Source organism: Melozone crissalis, unplaced genomic scaffold, assembly GCF_028551555.1.
Source record: "Melozone crissalis strain CALT ecotype California unplaced genomic scaffold, PUWL_Pcris_2 ptg000042l_1, whole genome shotgun sequence".
Classification (NCBI taxonomy): Eukaryota; Metazoa; Chordata; class Aves; order Passeriformes; family Passerellidae; genus Melozone; species Melozone crissalis.
The window spans coordinates 4,961,356-4,980,033 of NW_026535820.1; the positions used below are offsets into that span (position 1 = coordinate 4,961,356).

The 18,678-nt window shown below is 41.3% G+C and overlaps 1 protein-coding gene across 2 annotated transcripts in view; it reads right to left on the bottom strand.

Annotated features, from left to right (window-relative positions):
• Positions 1–18,678, bottom strand: part of SGK3 (serum/glucocorticoid regulated kinase family member 3) — a 54,895-nt gene that overhangs the window by 26,838 nt on the left and 9,379 nt on the right. The window contains exon 1 of one of the 2 annotated variants that reach the window (XM_054285260.1): positions 5,601–5,786. The exons of the other annotated variant lie outside the window; for it this stretch is intronic. The gene's annotated coding sequence lies outside the window, so the exon portion shown is untranslated. Of the gene's footprint in view, positions 1–5,600; positions 5,787–18,678 lie in introns of those variants that run through there. 2 annotated transcript variants of the gene reach the window in all.

Here is an 18,678-nt window from a genome sequence, read left to right on the forward strand (position 1 = left end):
AGAAGTGGCTTAGAAAGAGCGAGACCTCCTCTCTTCAAAATAGCCAGAGGAAAAAGGAGTGCCCAGTTCAACACTGACTCCCTATTTTCTTAAAACAGGGAAGTATAAAAGTAAACTCTATATTTCATATCATAAATTTCCAAAAAGCACAAACTAATCCCATGCAATTCTGCTATTAGAGAGACACCCATATTTATGTTGGCACAAAGGCCAAAGCTCCTGGAATCCAGTGAAAAGATTTGTTCTCGATACTCAACTAGTCTCAGTTAGTCAACTCACTATTTTTCTTGCTCTCAAAAGCCAGATCATCAAACTCCATGTTGTTATTTCTATTTTTGCCATTTAAAATTAAGTTAATTTTCAAAGACCTATCTGATGACTTGAACAAAAAGGAATGTTTACAACCACTATAATCACAGCTAAGTGATAGATCATCCCATACTACAAGATACTCAGAAACTTTTTTTTAGCTACAATTGCATTTACTTTAATTTGATTGTTCCCTACTTCACCAATTAGGTAATTACAGTGTTGAGCAGGGTTAAGCTTCTCCACACCTTTATTTGACCAGAACACAGTTTATTCAACACAGTTACACAGACCATGGGTTTCAAATTGGTTTCTCTTTTCCTTTGGAAAGCTACTGTTAAAAGCTTTGTTGCAAGGCACACCTTCCACAATTTTATACCAGCATGAGATTAAGAGTGTTTTCCCATTGCCACACACTAAAATTGAGCTGTAAAGGTTAACTGAGCTCTTCCCCATCATAATAGGTCCACTAAAACAGTCAACAGGCACCACTTCCAGTAAGTGTTTCACTAAGCTTAGACTTTACCTAGCACTTGTGTCAACCTTTATCTACTTGAGGTCCAGTATCAGGAACTGAGCATAAACCCCCGTGTTTTATCTGTCTTACTGGTCATCACAGAAAAACAAGTAAAGCTTTAAAATGGATTAGGTGTTCCCTGATTGATATCACTCACTGTCCTTCTCCTCTTGTAAACCAAAGTTTGTTACAAAGGTTTCCAAGATGCCTGTACTCATTTTCACAATACAGGTTGTATTTCTCTCATCCCTTCAGTTTCTTATTTTTAGTGTCAGAGTTTTAAATGTCAGCACAGGAGCCGTATGGAATAAAGCTGTAGTCTTGGAAGACTGAGCTTTATTTCATATCTGAAGCTGAAAGACCTCTAAAAAACAAAAGGAGGAAGTGTCAACCAGATTAATTCAGGAAGAATTTATTCATCTTACTGGGGAGATGAAGAATAAATCATCTGAGAAACCAAAACTGTAATGTTCACATTTTGTTCTTTAAGCTGCCTGGAAGATCACTGGCTGTGATTATTTTCTTTCCCTGAGGCATCTCCTCTGAGCCGTGCCTGGGTCACCAACACTAAGCTGAACTGACAAACTTGGAAGAACTGCATTTTCACTCTGCCACTAAGCTCCAGCGGATCAGAGATTTCTTTCAATTTCTATTTGCCTTGAGCATATCAGCTCTTGAGAGCTTCTTACATCTGAACTGTAGGTCTGACTACAGAAACAGGGACAGACTTGCCTTAATCTTTACACACTGCAGTTAGGAACACAGCTGTGGTTTAAAAAGCAGGTAAAATCACTAATGCTGTGATAACTACATGAAGTAATAATGGAGAGAAAACAGTAGAGACATTTTAATCCACAGCTTCAAAAGTGGAAATTGCAGAATTTTAAAGGATGCCAGGTACAAGTGAGTTTAACAGACACAGTCAGCAGAGAATCTCTACCTCTGGTTACAACATTTCCTGGAACTAAAAACAAGCAGCCCCCCAGCTCAACTTTGATAACAGACCAAAGGGGAAGGGAACTTCAGAAAATCCACATATCAAAGTAAGTCCCCTCAAATCAAACTTGGCCACCAGTGAAAGATGTAGATAATGTAGATAACCTGCAAGACAGATTAATGCTGAGACCAGTGTTGTCCAGAAATAGCTAAAACTTAAAAAAGGCTTACGGGGGCCTGGAACAGGAGAAAACACAAAAATGTCAGAGCAGATCAGAAGCCACCAGCCCTCCTGGCACAGTTTCAAGCCTATCAACAGCTACACTGTCCATTCTCTCCATGGATTTAACAAGCCAGCAGGATTTTCACTGTTTCCTGCAGGAAGCCACAACAACATCAATTTTCAGGCTGACCCTTGCCTGCAGTAAAGAAAGAGCATGGCAAGAGCAGAACCCTGACACCATGAGAGCATACACAAATCTACTACACCCACAAATGAATGCCTGACTATAAAATATTCAGTACAGCTTCCTCATAGCTGCATGCAACGGGCAAATACAACATAGTTTAGCAGTGTATGACATCCTCCTTTTACTCCCTTCTATATAAGAAAACTGTATTAGAAAAGGTTTCTGAAGTTTAATCAGACTGTTTTATTCTGGACTGAAACATTTTGTCTTCTTTTTAAAATGGTAATGGCCTAAAGATGGTAACACTATAACCAAAAATTTACTGGGTGCTTATGCTTCAACCTCTGCCTAGAATGTCCAAGGCTAGATCAGGTAATTGTGTACTCATCTGGTGCCTCTCCAGCTGCTGCCACATTGCCTTAAATACCTCTACGGCCAGGGCAAATCACTCTCACTCTGAGTAAGACAAGGGAAGCAGGGACAAGAACAGACAAAACCCCCAAGAGACTCTCCCTGCAAGCATGTTTGGAGGCATCACCAGGATCCTTATCCATTGGAACAGCATATAGCCACTTCCCTATACACCAATCATCTGCCCTGAAGGACTTAGTTTGGGACTGAACCATCATTAAACCAGCTGCTGAAAATCTCACCTGTGATTCCAATTACAGAAGGAGCCTGCATTTAAAGAAACTGAAAGCAAGGCACAGGAGGCACCCCTATTATTCACTATTAACACTACCCTATTTCTTCTAACTTTAGAAAAAGTATCACCTTTGGCATGCTTTTCATCACTTCCTCAGACTTCTCCACAAATGCACTGATAATGGCTCAACATATCACTGGGCCTTACACAATCTTGTAGAAAACCCAGAAAGTCAACTTTTTCTCAACTTCTCTATGGAGAAATAGTGTCCCATTCTTGTTACCAGACAGCAGCTGACACACAGGAAATTAAAGATAAGACATTCAGAATCCAGTGCAACACAAGTACAGGATGAGGCACTGTATGTGAAGTCAAGTGGTTCATAAAAAGCCAAAGGCAAAACACAGACTGCTAATCTCTAAAGAGAAAGGGATGGCCAGAAGCTGTTCAATAACAAGGTTCTGGAGAAAATAGGTTTCATTCACAAAAATACATCCTTTTAAATATCACATTACATCCAATTTTTAATACAGTAACACTAGACACCACGGTAGACCTCTAGCAAGACTTCACCTGAATTAAAAAACAGAGCACTAACCAAAATACTCTAGTCAGTCCCTGGCTTAACTCCACAATCCTTTCTAGAGCATAATTTGAGAGAGTTGAGAACTGAGCCACTACTATAAAGGAAAAAGCTCCCTGTTTACACATCCACCCACTACCTAGCAGTTTTAAAAATTTCTAGTAGCACCACTCCTCTGCAGCAACATGGGCAAAGTCCAATTCAACTGAATCTTTCTAGTTACAGGAAAGGACTGCAAATAAAGTGAAAATGCAACCAAAGGAATGAAATAAGTAATTACCCTCTTTTTGTCTCTATCAAATTTACTTTGGAGAAGTCAGGCAAACATTACCTTCCCATGACTGTACTGCACCCAAGAACATCCCTTCTGCCCCACCTCCCAAAAGAAGCTCCAGTAAATTACTCTTAACTGGCCTATAACAAGATCCGTGGCTTGGATTAGACCTATTTGCATTCATATTTTTTACATGACAGAACACAGGTTCTCTGCTGTGGTAAGCAAACCCTGAGTAATAAAACAGGTCTTAAGAACAAATACTACCAGTAAGAGGCAGTTGTCTTTTAATCCTGAACACATCTCCATAGTAATTCCATCTTCCAGTAATTCCATTTAGCCTGTGTCCATAGTACCCACAAGGATCACTGTGTCTCAGATGCTACAACTTACACAGAGTATATTAAAAAAATCCAGTTTGTATTACACTTGCTACCTGCATATTTCCTGGTGTGCCTTCTCAGTCTGCCTATATACCAGGTCCAATTAAATTTTAAATGTAGATGCCTAAGGATAGCACAGCTCAGGAGTTGCAGCAACAGCACCATAAACTACTTTGAAGAGCTCTTAGAGACAGCTGACAGCAGCTACCTGCAACATAGTCAGCTCTACATAAGAGGGCAGTCAGACTTCAGTAAACACCAGGCAAACAATCCAGCCTCATTTTACCCCTCTGGATGAAAATGAAATGAGAGAACATCACACTTCAATTCCAGATTTACTGGACACATTCTTACATGACCTTCAACAGAAGTCACCAATGGCTCTCCCTCGGTTTCACTACATAAATACAGAATTCCAATCTGTTTAAGAGGGATGTTACTGCTAACACACGGAACATCGAGAGAGTTCCAGGGTTTTATGTACTGTAATCAGCAAAAGGTAAAATCCATATAACAGAATATAGCTGGATAATAATATAATGGAATATGCAAATCCAAGTTACAGGCCACAATCCAGAAATCACTTTTGAAGTCTGGGCTTTACAGAATTGATGGCTGCCTAGAACCATAAAACTGTTGGACAATGAAAAGACAACAAATTAAACACTGGAAATATAAAAAGCAAGCAGGAGAAAGACCCTTTAGCACTATACAAATTGCCCATCCAGTTCATCACCAGGTGATTCATCGTGTTACATCAGTGCAGCCACAGCAAGTATTCTACATCCATTCTTCAGGAGAGTTTACAGACTCCCACAGGTGAGAGCATACACTGAACTCTCACATATTTCTGGGCTGCACAGAGAATGAGAAGGTTCAGTTCATAAGGATTCACAGATTAGTGGCTTATGTACAGAAAACAGAATTTAGTGCAACAGCATCAGATGTGGCGAGGCTGTAATTTACATCACAGGTGGGAATTCGAGGCTGGAAAGCAATTTTAACACATTATGTTGTTATTATTATTATGTTACATTATCATGTAATCACTAGTGCCTACTTCTTCAGCTTTGCCAAGGTTTTTAAAACAACCAGTACTTCTCACTGACAGGGGCAAGTCAATTGTGCTGCATTTCTGATCTAAACGAGAATCTTAAAGTATCTTTTAAAAAAACAGGTCAGTTTTCTGGCTTTATGTTACAAGAAATACCATGTATGGAGACTACCTTAACAACATTGAACTTTCCAACATGCTTTCCAAAAGCTAGTAACAATTTTTCCTGAAATCTAAAGTATCATAAAGCCTTCAGGAAAAGACTCCTCCATATGCAGCTTCTGTTTTTACCATTAGTTCATATTACAGCCATTGAAGAGACTGATGTGCAGGTGAAGGAAAAAAAAAAGGTCAGAACTATATTTAGACACTGAGACTGAAACAACACTAATGTTAGAAGACTCTAACATCAAGCCTTAAAAATACAGTCTCATTCTATGTGTGTCTATAAAGCCACTTGGAATGTCTGAAAGAAGTTATAAACAAACCTTAGCTACAAGGACACTGCAGCAAGTGATATTCACAGAATTCTTCAGTGCAAGAAGAACCGTAAGGGCATTCAGGTGACACTGCTGTGCTGTGATGAAATGCACTACCCGCATAACAACGCATCCTAAGTTCAATGGGGAGTAAGAAAGGCGCATTCCATCCTGCAAAACTACTGCACGTTCAGAAGCAGCACTGACACCTTTATGAGCTGCTAGAGGAGGAAAACACACATAAACACACACACAAACACAAGAAAGAAAAAAAAAAAAAGAAAGGACGAGCTGTCAAAAGAGCTTTAGCCATATTACTTTACAACAGCCTTTTAATTAACCTCCATAAAATTGAATTCCTCAAGGGTACCTGAATTTCGACAAAGCAGCGTTGCCTAAGACGCTTCAGCGCTGCTCTTCCGAAACAGCAGCACATCCTGGCTGCGAACCATTCGGAGAAGGAGGAGAACGACGGCGCCGAGGCCGCCCCGGTTCCCCTCCTTGGGTACCACGGACCCGCACCTACCTCCCCTACCTCCTCCTCCTCCTCCTGCTGCTGCTGCTCTTCCTCCCCCTGCTCCTCCTCACGGGCGCAGCCACCGGCTACACCGCACCGCGGGGACCTCGGGAACGAAACCCAGTTTCTCTCGCCTTCACCCCAGCAACTATTTCTGGGCTCCTCTTCCAGGACTTGTAGGAAGTTCAGGCGCTGTTCCTCCGGCTCCCGGCCCGGCTCCCGCCGCCGCTGCCCGGCGCGGCCATGGCCCGCCCCCGCAGGGCAACGCGCTCGGGGCTCGGCGGCGGCGAAAGGGAAAAGGAAAGGCGGCTCCGCCTGGGCGCCAAGGCTGCGGCCGCCCTCCCTCTCTCTCTCTCCCTCCCTCCTTCTCTTCTTCCCTCCCTGCCTCTCTCCCTGCCTGTCTCCCGCCCCTCCCCGCCCGCGGCGCCAGGCTGCCCGCCCGCCCGCGCAGCCCTCCGCGGAGTGCGGCCTGCCCCGGGCTGGGGGACGGGGCCGGGAGGTGAGATCCTCTCCCCCTCCCGCCCTGTATATATCTATATCTATAGAGCCACACTAAAATAAAACACTTTAAAACCCATAATTTGTTTTAGGGGCAAGTTATCACTTCCCCTAATCCCAAGGCTTCAGTCCCCTCTCCTCTACCCAGCCCCTAGGGGGATGCTCCTGCTCCTGCTTCTGCTGGGCGGCTCCCCACAGAAACTCTGGAAAAACAGCAACGCTCGGGTAAAAATAACTTTAAAACACCCCTGCGCACACGAGGGGTGTCACTTTAACGCTTCAGTGTGCCCAGGGTGCCCACAATACACCGGCAAGGCCGTCATTAGGCCAGCCAGCCGCTGTAATGACAGCTCTCCGGCTGTATGGGCAGGAGCAATAACACAGGGGAAATGAGATAGGTTTGTATGATATCTAGCACTGTTTAGGGAACTATTTCTGCAACTTCTGAAATTTCAGGGGTAAGTTTCAACACCCCCACTAAAATTCAACCAGACGTCTTAAAATGATCTGTAACTTGCTAAGTTTTCCTGAGCAAATTGAGGCCATAAAACAGTTATAAAAATATAAATTATAGGGGGGAGGAAAGAAAGCTCTTTTAATGACAGTATCACTCCTCACTTTATTTTGTTAATGAGATCTAAAAGTGTGAGACAAACAGGAGTTAGCATGGATTCTGTTTAACAGAAAAGACCACCACACCCATTAAAGTAAAGCCTCATGTTTACTGAGGATCTGCTATGCTTTCAAACATTCAGAGAAGGCTTAAGAGTCAGGGAATATCTAATGCAAATGGTAACATTCAGCATGAGTTAATAGCCTATGCCACTTTAGCTTCCTCCCTATAAATACCTGAAATGTTTCTTGGGATTTCAAAGGCTATGTAGAGAATGAGCACATGTGTGAAAATACTGCAGCCCACTCCAGTGTATTACCACTGTAACACAAGGGTGTCCCCAAAACCCCACAAGCTGTCATGAGGAACTGTTCCATTGATTATGGAAAAGCCCCATGTTCTACAGGCCTGCCTTCACAAGACTTGTATTGGGCCTGACAGGACATGACGGTGCTCATTTCAACAGTCACAGGTATTGGCAAGTAACTGGCAAGCAGCAATTCAGGAGATCCTGTTTCTGAACAGTGCTGCTGCTGAAATATTCCTGCATAATACTACACTCATGTGTCAGGCACTGACAGCCATCCAAGCATTCTCCAAAAACAAATCAGAGAAGCAGCCTGGCAGTTTTTAAAATACGTCAGTGTTTGGATTAGGGTGTTGTAACTGTGTCCACACAGGCTACAAGTCAACTGGATCACAAGCTTCCATTTCAGTAGAGTCCACACAGGAAGAAATGAGGAATTTTACCGTTCTAACCTGCCCTTTCCTGATTTTGGAGCTTTGTGGTTTTGGATAGGTACTGCTAGATATTGAGACTTGGCATTGTAGCAACAGCCTTCTCTGCTCCTTCAGATCTGCCAAGGTATTTGCCTCTGCATTCACAGAGAGGATTTAAAGAGGCTTTGTTAGGACTTCTCGAGGTGAGCCCCAGACCAGAATGCTTCTGAACTTCAGTCAGCTAGAATAACTCATTGGCAAATAATTTAGTCAGGTAATCTGTATTCAAGAGCTATTTTACTTTGCAGTTGTTGAGCAGTGTTCTGCTTCTGTCTGCTTGATAGTTTTCAGTTAATCATTCACTTGTCGGCAGATCAGTTAAATGGAGCTATTGGACTGATTTACAGTACAGCCTCAACTCAGGAAAGGTGAGAAGATGACCCTGGCTTGGAGATAATTTAACTCTGTCTCACAGTCTAAGCCCTAAACTTTTGACTAAAGAGCAGCTTTTTGTCCTTCCTCACACTGAACATCACTCTGCAGACGGGGCTGTCGAGCAGTTAATTTTATACAGTTTCTCTCCCTATTCTGGAGTAGATAATTAGAGATTAGCAACACGGTACATATCCTCAAATTGTAATTTGCCTAAACGAATTCCACAGTACATTCATCTGTCTAGTGCATCATGCTATGCAAAACACTGTTAAGGTCCTAAAATTTAAATAAATTGTAATTTACAGATTTGCTTGGTGAGCTTTTAAAGGCTAATATTCTAATGTCAAGGTAGATACCTGGTGGTTAACTGCATAGCACACAGAGAAATGCATGGAACTCAGCTTGCCTTTTAGTGAAGTTAAAGGTCAGCATTCACTCTGACATTTTTGTCCCCAGGAACTCCCTTGCATTCCCCATTTATGTTTTCTGGGCAGTAATACACACAAAGAACCTCATTTCCACCGCTTTGCAGTACTTTGCTTCTAAGGAATGTTACAAATCCATGTAGTGTGCTGCCATCCCAACTATTTTAAGCCTTTTCTCAAGGAATATCAGTGATTGGGTGGTGGGGGTGGAAAATATGAGAAAACAGAAGAAAAATGAAGGACTCATCTCAACTCCACTGCAAATGTGAGAGGTCACAGAAATGCAGAGTACCTTTAACATGTTAGTCCAAGCCCAGGAAGAGCAGGAAGCAACAATATGAACTATTCAGTTCTGGTTTTACTGAAAATGTCCTTGAATTAGTATGAAAACCTTGTCCCTGACCAAAGATCAAGTCTCATTTTATAACATCAAGAGAACTATACAGAAAGAAACAGAGCATAAAAAAACACTGTAAGACAAAGACAAGCAGGAATACAGATGACTTGTTTAAATGCAGCCAGGAGTTTTGCTAGTGAATACTGTTGCATATAAATATACCATGAAACTTTTATATACATTCAAATATTCACACAAAAAGCACAGCCCAAACCACTTGACAAGTGTAGTCCAAGAATTTTAGTTACTTCTAAAACACAGCAGGTCATTGAGCAACAAAATCATTACTTCACTATCAGCTTCAAGCATTAACACTACAGCTCTCCATTTCAGTTCTTGCATCTTCAAAGGAATATTTTAGCCTATCTCGGTTAACACCAAGCTTTGTATCCTCACACAAAGGAAAACACAACCTCCTTGCCCTAGAACAGACTGTTAATAGTCAAGAGATTTGGCCACTAAGATGAGATGGTGTCTGGAATTAAAGCTCCTTCTGTGGCAGTATCTTGCCAACTGTTAACTCCAGTTAAACCCAATGCGTCTGTTCAAATCCCTCCAAACATGATACGGTAATAGATATGAAGCAATCTTTTAAACAGTTATTGTTAGCCTTTAGCCCATCAAGCCCTGGACTTAGACTCCATTCAGGAAACAACTCATGGCCACTGCAGTTAACATCACATGTGCCAATTGTTGTAATCAAAGATCCCAAGTCCCAGCAGGCTGTACCCACCTGCACAGCACTGAGCAGTCTGAGGACATCGCCCTTCAGAAAGGCCTCGGGCTGCAATGGATGGGCCTCACAAAGACACAGGCAAATGGTGTCTAACAGGGATTCTGGCTGCCACAAAGACCCCATAAATGTATGAAGACAGATATGCACCTGCCCTGTTCTATGGGTTACTCTCACACTGCTTTCCAGCCTCCTGTTTGGCAGCTAATTGGGCCATGCTCATACCCCACTGCCTGATTAGGAACAGAAGAGGTTTGGGCAGGGGCCAGTGGGGACCTGGCATTCAGCCCTGCAAAGCATGGCACCCGAGAGCTGTGTACTGGAGAAAACAGCGTCCTGAGAGACTCCCTGGGCTCATGAGATTACCAGAAAACACAGGCTACCATGGACAACATCAGGTAAGAGAAGCCACTGGGTGGGAAAGTGAACCAGCTGAAAGCCTCAGAGTTAAAACTGTTGAAGAAACACCAGCTGGCAAGATTTAAAGCTCACAATGCAGGTGCAAGCAACAGTATCACCAGGTAACTGTTCTCTACCAAAGCTGGTTTTGTAACACTTAATGAATGTATGCATATTAATAGATTTCATTTAACTCATTTTCATAGTTGCATGCATGTGCTTATTAGAGGAGTCTGAGTAATGGTTCAGTTTTACATGAGCTGCACAGAGGAAATGGTTTTTTCCCTACTTTCTTTTTGTACGCTAGATCAGCTACAGAATGTCTTCACATGACAGTCTTTCAATTTGAAGGAATGAAATGAATACTTAAAAGACTGATTCATTGCAAACATATACTTCAACCCCTTCTCCCAAGCAAACTAACCAACCCACCAGAAACCACCCCAAGCCTCCTAAACACAGCTGAAAGATTTAGTATTATCTTTTGACAAAGCATAAGAATTTGGCAAGTAAAAGGATGCTTCATTCATAGTGACATAGTGAACTGCAGTTTTCCAGCACTCCAGACACAAAGATGATGATCCATGAGTATTACAAGAAGAATGTCCTGGAGCACAGAGGTTAATGAACATCCAAACCACGACCTGCAGTAACACTACATGGACTCTCCCTCAGCACAGCAAACACCACAAATCAAAATGATGGAAAACAAACCATAATAAACTGCATCATTTCGTGAACATCACAGAGTGTGTATAACATGAACCAGAAAAATGATAGCAGCACCATATCAAAGAAATTCTTCACAGAAGCTCAGAAGAAAACTGGTTTAAATCAACTGAAGCATACTAAAGGAACACTAGTACACAAGCAAGCATTCTGCCAACAGCATAAATGAATGATGAAATTTCAAAGTAAAAATGCAAAATTGGGCAGTGAAATTCCATATCTGCAATTTCAATACATGTATCTCTGTTCTCCTGATTTCATCCTCAAGTACTTTCCTCATGCACACACCAAAATGTATTATTGCTACTTTATATGGAGTACTTTTTCTCAGGTTATTTGCACTTTTTTCAACGATTAGTTTCTAAAAATTACTTAGCATGTAAGGCATTTAAAGTGAACGGTGAATTCTGTGCACATGAACTGTCTGACCGAAACCCTTCTGTTTACATCCTATTCACTTATCACTCCAAGAGCTGGCAGGGTTCCACCAGGAGATATCACCCAACCATAGCTATGTCCTTAGGAGAAGCAGAACTATCAGAAGGCACATGATCCTTGTATCTCCTTTTGCCCTGCAGCTGCCCTCACTCACTGCAAGTGTGCCCAAGTGAAACCTCCAAGAACCAGTTCAGCTGCCAGAACAGTGTGAATGCCGAGTTCCTGATAGCCCAGTTTACCTTAGTGATCAGTTATCTCAGAGACCCACAGTGTGGATGCTGCCTCAAGCCACCTCCACTTGCTCACATGGAAGCTCAAAAGATTTACATGGGTTCCAAGAATATGAGGAAAAAGAGAAGCACATTGGACCTGGCCTCCCACCAAGGGTGAATACACACATAACAAAAGGGAATATATAGAGAACAAAAGGACAAAGATACCCAGCTGCTTTATAGGCAAATAGCAACACGTGCTTGACATGTCACATATACAGCTTATTGGTACATGCTGACATGTTCTGGGACTAGTTTCAGCAGACATGCACAAAACACAGTAATAAATTACTGCACTGGTAAACACTGTGAAGCTGAAGTTATCAAATACAGCCCATAAAGTATGAATTGTCAAAAAAACCTCCCAACTGACAGCACTGTATGACCTGCATTTTGCTCTCAACAAAGACTCTTTGGAATTCCATTTATAAATACAGTTCTATAAAATAGGTCAAGTCTCTGAGTTTCCAGGAGATCTGAGCGATTTGTGCAGGAAGGTATACCAAAGCTAAGTAAAAAAGAAAAAAATCTCTCTAAGTGGTAATTCTGTATGGATGTTTCTTATTTCAGCCTCCTGAATCCCAGCTACAGCACGTTCTGCTAGAATTGCAAATACAGGCTGGGGTGAACAAACATGCTTTGGTAAACAAGTTCTCTGGCACACAATGTTGTGTAGGTGGGGTCTACCCAGAATGTCAAGAGTTCTTCCTCAAATTGTAGAGATGAGCAAGAACACAAGGACCCTGTTTGCATTTTTCAAGCTATTTACTGGTATTCTAGTCAAAAGAAACTGAACAAGGGCTTTGGTTTGGGGTGTGTATGTCCCCTTGCAAAAGGTTCACAGGCTTTTTCCAAAATAAAAACATTTTAAAGGCAGCCTAGGATCTACAGAATTGGCCAGATTTGTTTTTGCTATTCTATTAATATTTCCAACAAACTGTTTATGGCAAAAGACACATTAATTCCACTAAAGCACTGTTATGCACCAACTCAGAGTAGAAAAAAGGTAGCAACAATGAAAAAAACCCAACCTACCAAAGCAAGAAGATGTATCTTAAAATCCAAAAAGGACACAGATTTAAGACAAATGTTTCAAGAGTTTATTATTTGCTGACCTTACTTTGCTTACTTGTTTATCTAGCCATTCCCAGGTTTGCCAGATTTCCAATGCTATTCCTGACCCACAGAGAAGATGTACATTCATCTACCAGCCAGCCAGTCTGATTTTTGTTCTCCAAGAACATTTTCATTTTCACATTTTCTGTCCTGGGAACTATGGGTCAGTGTTTGAAGGTACATGTGAGTCTGAACTTTTAAATGAGTTTCAGAAAGAATTTATATAAAGACACACCAGCAATATTTTACTTAAACATGCATACAGTCCTCTTATACCAGGTAAAACCAATACAACAAGCAGCAGGTACAGAGGATCGTCTTCTGGACTCCAGTAAACTAATTTTTTCTTTAACTTACCTTTCTTTTTATAATACTGCAATCTAGCAGAAGCCAGATAATGGAATATTATAAATCTAAGTATGGAGCATAAGCAACAAGTAAATAAGTCCATCTAATCTCAATACTAATTCAACACCACTGTTCCATTTTGCAGTTTTAAAAAGGAACATGGCAGTATTTAATATTTGAGGTCAATAGTTTTTTGATGTTAGGTGTTGTGGTGTTGCAGGGTAGGGACCACATGGAATGAGGCAAGATATTGTAGATTACAGCATGGAACTTGGCTACCAGGTAGGAGAAATTACCACAAAATTGTATGTGTTGACATTTAGCTTTGATGTACATACAGCCATTTTAAAAGGGACAGTAAGAATCAGATTATTTAAAAAACATGGTATTTTCTTGAAGTCATTGTTCAAATTACTCAAATGTTTCATGTGAAAATGTCCCTGCACACAATCCAAGCTACTCTTGGATATATCAAGAGCAAGTCTTATTCCAACTACAGTTTTCTCCAACAGTGCTGTACAAATTAAAGTAGTTTTTGTAGATGACAGCACAATTCTAAGTTTGCACAAGAACACAAAAGAGCAGAATGTCAGAGTTTTCTAATTACATGGCAATCTTTGTGTCAACCTGGTTCATTAAATGTTTTTATAAATCTTTGAATTGAAGAAAAAATCTTTTTCTAGAAAGGAGATAAAAGATTTTGTAAAGCCATGAGAACTCAAGATATACATCTCCTGCACTATAGCTCTGGATAAATACATTGGTACTACAATATGGGAAATGTATGGAATCTGTGTAACATTCAAGAAGCTACCAACAATCACTCTCTGTTTGGATGCAATTGCAGCGGCAGTGAGGATCTCCTAACTGGAATGTGCACTGTGCTAGTGGATGCTAACAGGAGCAGTGTTGGAGGAGGGTACTAATATCTCTCATTCTTGGATAGTCTGAAGCACACCCCATGCAAGCACTCAAAAATCTCTCCATGTCACAGCAGCTCTGTTTCCCCTCAGGTCTGGGATGAGTCAGCAGCAGTTTGCTACACCAAATTGCTTCCGATTCAAATGTACCTTGCATTTATTTAAAAAGTGTTGCGGTAACAACCCTTCAAAATACTCACTTGAGAAATAATGTTTCATTGTTCACCTTTATGTAACTGTGGTTCTCCCAGGCCTACGCTGCTCTTTTTTTTTTTTGATTTGTTTGTCACCAACTTATGCCTTCCCGAAAGCGGCTGTTGCCACACCAGAACCTCAGGGAACCTCAGAACCTGCGGTCACCTCCCCTGCGGAGCCAGGAATGTCCAGCCAAGGGGTCCTCACCACACACCTCTGTTAAAATAAAGTCGGGATAATTGTGGACATTTTCATCCTTCACCCATCTACCTCCCCTGATTGATGTAGCAGCGAGTCCAAAGTCAGAAAATACAACCACTGTTTATTTCTCACTCTTACAGGAATGATGACTAATTTTGAGAAGAGAAATGCAGAAGTAATCAGGATTTTTTTTAAAGTCACAGTAAGGAGGTTGCCTGTTTCTACTGCTGACTCCTATTTCCAGCTTTCCTATACACATAATTGCTAAACAAAGTTTTTCATATACACTTTATTGCATACATTTTGAACTGTCCTGGTTTCAGCTGGGATAGAGTTCATTTTCTTTCTATTAGTTGGTACATTGCTGTGTTCTGGATGCAGTCTGAGAACAGTGTTGATAACACATTAATGTTTTAGTTGTTGCTAAGCAGTGTTTACCCTAAGTCAAGGGCTTTTCGTGTTCCCATCCTCTGCCACTGAGCAGGTGCACAGAATCTGGGAGGGATCACAGCTGGGACAGCTGACCTGAACTGGCCAAAGGGATATTCCATACCTTAGAGCATCACACTCAGCATACAAACTGGGGGAGTTGGCCAGGAGCCACCAATCCCTGCTCAGGGATGGACTGGGTGTCAGAGCATGGTGAGCAATTGTATTGTCCATCATTTCTTTCTCTTGGGTTTTATTCCGCTCTTTCCATTTTCTCCGTTATTCTTATTGTTATTACTTTTTTTTCAATCATTAAACTTTTCTCACCTCAACCCATGGGCCATACTTTTCTCCAATTCTCCCCTGGCTCCCACCAGGACAGGGGGAGTGAGCAAGGGCCTGGTTGCCTCCTGGGGTTAAACCATAACATGAACCTGCACAGTTAAACTTGTACCACATCTTCAAATCTGTTTTATTGGAAAGATGTCACAAGTCACACAAGTCAGAGCAATTTATGGGATAAACAAGAGGCAGTAGAACTTCTATCAACTAACAAAAGAACCAGTGGTTGAGTGACACAAGAAGTGAACAAATAAAACATCAAACACCAAAGAAAAATACATTTTGGATATTTCACATAAAAGAAAATTTGAAAGCATTAATATGCCTACCATGGTGGACAGATAGAGCCAAACTATACTTGTATGGCCATTACAATTGTGGAAGTATGAAAACAAGATGTTGGGATTACTTATTTAATTTACATGGGATTATGTTCAGTTTTGTTTTATTGTGTGTCCAGGAAAGTTGAGGGGAGACCATGACTTCCTGTAGTGTCTGGAAGGAGAGAGGAAAACACGCAGAACTTGCACTCCTCTACTTTATAACTAAAATAATAATTATTATTTCGAGATTTTCTTTGAAAAGAAAGAAACCACCCAACCAAAAACCCCAAACTACTTATATGGGGGGGGAGGGGGCAGTTGGGACAAATTTACTACAAAAGTAAGTAAATCATACTAACAAAAGATTATTCCATAGAATAATTGTTAGTATCTTCTGAACACATAATTTGTCTTACATTTTAACCAGATCCTTTTCTTTTCCAAGTGTGGCAGCACATGTCACAGCCTTAATTCAGAGGAAGTTCCAAACTGATGGGCTTCCCACAGCAGGGTAGGTGCCTTTGCCACCCACCCTGGATGTGAAACAAGTCAATGGTAATCCTTTGGCATCACTGCTGCCACCAAGGGTGAACACCCAAAGGTTTAGCTGTCTCTTGGGAGTGGACTGCAGCATAGCATTCCCCATTCAAAACAGCAAGGGGAGGCATTTCAGTTCATTGCTGAGGTCACCCACGTCAAGCAGCTGCTCGTTCTGATGGAGTGGTTCAGTTAAAATGTTCTACTGTCATTGCTGTGATGAGCCATGGAGAGAAATGAGAAATCCATGGTTGGAGGAGTCTGGATTCAGCATCTGACCTTTCTACAGTGTCAACAACTTATGAAACAAAATCTGGACCATCCCACGAATGGGCTGAGGTTACAGACCAGAAATGGAGACTAGGTGATCTTTAAGGTCCCTTCCAATCCAAACCATTCTGTCATTGTGTAAATCTGAAAGGATACACTCTCCTTAGGTTTTAAATTGATGTTTCCCACTATGGTAGATCCACTGTCACAGCACAATGGCAGACAACAAGTACAATGACAGCCAGCAGAATCTGAAGCCTTGCAAAAACAAGCCATTTGCACTGACAGGGCTAATCAGTTTAAACAACAACAAAGTCATTAAAAACCACCTACAGCACCAGGGTTATTTGTTTGATATCTCAAATCTACACATCAAACAGCTAGCAACTTGGAAGTAAAACCAAAGAGCCTGAGCAGGGAATCTACTACCATGTGGTATCTCAGCAGTCACATGGCATAGGGAGCAAAGGCCTGTGAATTGACAGCACTTTAGTTTAGTTTAGACTTAAAGTTCTTTTATTCAAAATTAGATTTTTTATTTACATTTAAAAAAGGCAGTGGATCCTTTAGATTTGTTTCGAGACAAATGGAAAGCAACCAGTTCAGAAGGAAAGCTGACTAAATGTCATTAAATGGGAGGTGGTGGAGCCCAGTAATGAAGCTAAGAGAATGTGAACACAGGAGACACCAAGGGGGGGAGACAAGAAAGAAGCAGCAATTCCTCTACAAAACAATACAACATGATAATCGGTGCTTGTGCCCTGTAAAAATAAACAAAAGCAGCAGAAGATTTATTTGTCGAGACAGGTACAGAATGTGAAAACATAGTCAAATTGCTAGCAATAAATATAAAATCTGCAAAAGTACATAGTTATGAGAATCAACGCGGTTAAGGTAGAACTATAATGCAAAAAACCCCCAACAAACTAGCAACAAAAAGAAATCCTTATTATCAATATGTTTATAGCCTAAGAGCCAGAAAAACCTTCTGACCCTACAGAGAGAAAAGCTGATGAGAGATGACACCCAGAAGACCATCATGTCTAGGACATCAGTCTACACCAAGGGGGTCAAATGCAAGCAGTGATTGGCATAAATAACAGTAATGACAGGTAAGATTTCAGGAGGAACAGGAGAGAGACAGAGAATGTGAATGGAAGCGTGTGCATGTCTGCACAATGGAAAAAAACCCAAGTAAACAAACCAAAGCAACAAAAACCAGGTAAGAATATTAAAGACCCAGTGAGTCAGTTTAGCTTCAAATTCCTGGAGAAAACAATCCAAAACAGATCAATTAGCAGCACCTGGAAGATAATCCTAAGTAACAGACAAAAGAGATTTGTTAAATCAGATTGCTAACTTCCTCTGACAGCCTTCCAGAGAGGTAGGAGAGAAATCACAGATGTCACACCTTCCCTTTAGAAAAGCTTTGAAACTGCCTTGAGATATTTTAACAACCAGGTTACAGAAGCAGGAAGAATAAATATTAATCCTAGATGTGAGAAACAGAGGTTAAATATATCATCATCAGGACAGGGTAGTGATCTGGAAGAATGGAGTGAAATGTAGCAGGTTATATGCAAAATATTGCCCACAGGCAGGAAACATCTAATATGGAAGTACAGGATGGGAAACAAGGCCTCAGACTACAGCAGGTCACAAAGACAAATGTCATGCTGTTCTAAGACAAATACTGCTGTGAGATATAAAATAAGAGTGGAAAGCCTGAGCATAATCTGCTGAACTCAGAAAAGTCATTCTACTTCAGTCTGTTTTTGTCTGAATATCTAGGGCATGGTGGTCCTACCTGTGCGGGTCTGGGGAACAGAAATAAGAATGAAAACTGGTCTGGAAAATGTGATTTATGGGGAAGTGGCACGGACAAGCCAGTGTGGGGTGGGGTGGGGGGAACCCACTTGAGGGGTGGCTGTTATCCTGGAAGACTACTTCAAAGAGAAGGGAATTGTCTCTTCAGGACAAGTCCTAATGAGCTTAAAAAGGTTCAGGTTAATAAGCACTGGATGAGGAGAGACAAGAACATGAAAAAACTGTTGGAAGGGTAGTGAAGTAATGGAAGAGATTTCACCAGGAAAGAGCTTTAAAAACAGCTGAAGTGAACATTTCTTCATAAAACACAGATTGCATCTTTGGGGCAGAGATCACTTGAGACTGACCTTATGGCTGGGAGCAATAGTTGAGGAATGTCATGGTGGCAAACCAGAAGTGAAGG